This window comes from Lissotriton helveticus, chromosome 4_1 (genome assembly GCF_964261635.1).
Source record: "Lissotriton helveticus chromosome 4_1, aLisHel1.1, whole genome shotgun sequence".
Taxonomy (NCBI): domain Eukaryota; kingdom Metazoa; phylum Chordata; class Amphibia; order Caudata; family Salamandridae; genus Lissotriton; species Lissotriton helveticus.
Genome location: NC_136063.1, coordinates 1,781,676,771 through 1,781,680,632, shown reverse-complemented (window position 1 = coordinate 1,781,680,632; position 3,862 = coordinate 1,781,676,771). Strand labels below are relative to the sequence as shown.

The following is a 3,862-nucleotide window of genomic DNA, read 5'->3' as shown; positions in this document are numbered from 1 at the left end:
CCTTTTACAACTCCACGAATACTAATTGACAACATCAGGATGAGTGATAATGACTCCAGGATGGGCTCTAGACAATTTAAGGATGACCGTCAATTATTCCAGGATGATCCTATAACCGCTCCAGGATGGAAGTGGATTACACTGGAATGATCCCAATGGCAATTTCTGGATGAGTGTGGATTATTCCTGGATGATCCTATGACAGCTTCAGGATGGCTATTGATTACATCAGAATGGCCCCATTATATTTTCAGTGTTGATTACGCTAGGATGATTTAATGCCAACCCAAAAATGAGCATGGATTACTTTAAATACTCTTGGAATATTTTAAACCAACTGAAGGCTAAGAGTGGATTACTCCCAGATCTAATTAATAATTTAGAATCATTAATAAATCATTACAGTTGAGTTACACCTTGACAATTCCATGTTAGGAGCATGTTACCCGACTGCCAGTATTCCCTACTAGTTTAGGACTATGGATTTGCTGGTAGGAAAACATTTTGCAGACCACCTGTTAGATGTACTTTCCTGTCAAAAACAGGCCACTTTGATGTGATATGCCTTTTTTACACAATACCAAGAATAGTTTGAAATGCCACAAGTTATAAAGTAAGGCACGGATTTATAAAACTGTCCCTGAACGCAGTGCAGCACCCTAATTGGCTGTGTTGCATAACAGGGAGAGAGCAGGGAAGTGGCATGTCTATCCCTCTCTCTAACACCACTGCACTAGAATGCAATGTTGTCTGAGAGTCTAGCCTGGGTTTTGTACTGAAGGGTACCGTTCTGGTACCCCAAATATACTATGTCTAGACAAACGTGGAACCTTTCCCATTTTTGATGAGTGTTGTCGATTTGTAAATCCTGAAAAGGATTTTGATTCAGGTCTGCATTATAAAACAAGAAAACCAAACGCAAAACTTCTCTAAACCTGGTCCTAATTAACAGATAATTTTCTCCTGCTTTGGAAAGATTACTTTTTAATTCTACAGTGAGAGGTAGATACCTGTTTAAAATAAATCTGAAAAATGCAATTTTAGCTGGGTTTCTGCAGCAGAAATACCACAAGCACCTTCATACAAAAGTAGAGGTCTGCAAGAATGTTATACTTTGCATTCAGATAAGAGTTACAACCAATAGCGGCTTGCATAGGGCGTGCAACAGGGCGGTGGCACGGGCGGAGAGGGGCAGGGTAGCAAACACGGACATACAACAGAATGAAGGAAAGTAATTACATTCCTCCGTTCCGCGTATGTCCATGTTTGCTACCCTTCCCCTCCCCACAGCACGCCCTATACGAGCCGCTACTGTTTACGCGTGCTGCTACTCCCATACTCCTGACTCACTGGGACTTGCCTTATTTTGAGGTACAGAGCATTATTTGAAGCTGTTTGACATGGTGACCAGTGGCAAAAGACTAAACCAAACAGTGGTGAAATGAAAAATGTTCAAAAGGTATGTGTCAACATGTAATTTTATTTATCGCAAGCACATATTTAGCCCCATGGGTGCCAGGATACCGAACAAGAGGAAAAATCCAGAAAATAGTCCAGGAAAAAAAGGAGGGAAAAAAGGCCAGGCTACTGCAACCAGAACAAATTGCTTAACGGAAACCAGCAACTTAGTAGTTTGATTCTAGATTCGGAGTTTTCTTTAATCCTCTCCTAGCATTGCAAATCTTTATCGCAAGCTTCCTTCTCATACTTCTGTAGTCCAGTGATGGCCAGCCGTTGGTACTGCACACAGACTTCATAAACTCTGGAAAAATAAAATAACATACATCAGTATCATGTTACCACAACTATTTTTAGATTTTAATAGGGCTGAGCTTCCTTTAAAAAGTTTGTTCCATTATTTCATATAGAGTGCCAGATGAGATATTGTTAGGGTTACAAGGGTTCATAAGTCTAACATTAAGGGCACTTGGTCAAAGAGGCACATGTGGCTAAATAAAAGCTGCAAGCACAGTATTTTATAAGTTCAGTTTGCCATCACCCATTCATCCAGTTTGAGCCCCTCACCTGGACCACAGATTTAGAAATAAAATCACAACTCATGGCTTTGTGCCAGATTTGAAGCACAAACTCAGCACACATTGTTAATAATTACAAGCCCCCCATTGCTCTTTTGCAGACATCTGTTGAGTAATGATTGAGTCATCTTACCATTATATGATACCAGACCACACATGCAAACCTTTAACACCATGTACCATGTATAATAATGAATTTTCGCAATCCAAGATTGAATGAATGTTACTTTGAACATTTGTAATATCTTACCAAATAATGCATTGACCTTCTCCTCATCAAGCACAGCTGTTCAAGCACGAGCCTCCGTTACACCTTTTGCAGAAAGTATTTCGCCGATACCATTGAGAAGAAAACCTGCACTGTCCTGAGCTGCCTTGGCTTCCTCCAAGAGCTTGTGCAATTTCCGCTTTGGAACGAGAATATCTTTGAACCGTGAAGGATCATTTGAGTCCTTCACCAACTGCTGCATATCAGTCTGCAAAATAACACAACTATTAACTATTTGCCATCATGTTAGGTTACATATTTTAAAAATATACATAGGAAGAGTGGTTTTTTGAGTTGGCATCTATACATGGCTAACAATGTAATATTTGCTAGGTTCCCTCCAACAGTATAAAGCAGCCATATTTAAAACATTGAATGCAGAAAGATTTCAAAGTGCCAGAATAGCTTGCAATTATCTCTTGAAAAATATCCTGAATCATTAGACACTGTTTCTTCACTAAAAAAAAGCAAGAGAAAAAATATATATTAACATATAAACTTCAAAACAGATAACACATTGACCACTTGCAATATATCTTCACACACTAGCCATAATATATAAAGAGGTATTGATAATAAAGGACAAATGTACAATCTATCCATAACCAAGTAAGTTTTCCTTAATAGACAGTATACATTGTAAGCCTGAACTTGAACCTCCTGAAAAAAGTTGCCTTAATAAAATGGTTTATCCAGAAATGGCTGCCTTATAGTAGTGCCACAAGGTAAACGTTTCCGCCCTTTTCATAAGTGTTACATTTGTCTCTGGAGAGCAATCCAAGGCATATGTGAGGATATGCATGTTCATTTTTACTGTCCATTATTGGATTAATTCATCACAAATCTAGGCTTTTACTGAAACAGGTTGGTAATTTGTACCATTATCCTGCAGTTGCAAACTTATTATAAAGGTTTACTTATTGTGCTTACCAGATGATTGGGACAGAAACGTAGCTTTAAAATCTCTCTCTTCGGTGATTGTCCGACCAGCTTCATCTAGATTTTCGACCAGCCATTTACAAAGAACTTCCACAGGATTGTCCAAAAGCAGGAAGTCACCATCTTTTCAAACACACACAGAATGATCGCAAATGAAAAACAGGACGTTGAATGAAACCATGATTATGTCCTGCTAGATATAAAAATCAGGAATTAGTTTGTGTGGTTTAAGTTTCAGAGGTAAAATACAAAGCATATCAAAGTGATTTACAGATTTAATTGGAGAAAAGCACCTCAAAAAGTACACTGACCTGGTGCAATTTCTATCTAATATGCCTAGATTTTGGACTACAAAGAAGTGTTTGGGCATGTACTGAAGGCCATTGAGGAAATTACCTAATAATCAACTTTATTTTTGGGGAGCCAGAGTGTATGCTTAGGTCTTGCTGCTCAGGACAAATAGTAATAGCAAAGTAGAGGCATTATGAGAGAAATAGAAGAACTATTAATAAGTAAACTTTCACACTGGGGTTTGTGACGGGAAATCAAGTTACCTATCCCCACAGATGCATAGAGAGTCAGATGCCTGCTACTGATGGAGCGAGGTGGCAAACGCAAA

The 3,862-nt window shown here is 38.7% G+C and overlaps 1 long non-coding RNA gene across 2 annotated transcripts in view; it reads right to left on the bottom strand.

The window, feature by feature from the left end:
* Positions 1-1,460: 1,460 nt before the first annotated feature.
* The window catches only part of LOC144827681 (uncharacterized), a 4,524-nt gene continuing 2,122 nt past the window's right edge, over positions 1,461-3,862 (bottom strand). Inside the window, exons 2-4 of one of the 2 annotated variants that reach the window (XR_013610303.1) lie at positions 3,235-3,433; positions 2,287-2,512; positions 1,461-1,762 (exon numbers count right to left, since the gene is read on the bottom strand). This is a non-coding gene — a long non-coding RNA (uncharacterized LOC144827681). Of the gene's footprint in view, positions 1,763-2,286; positions 2,513-3,234; positions 3,437-3,862 lie in introns of both variants that reach the window. The other variant, XR_013610302.1, reaches the window with a different exon arrangement.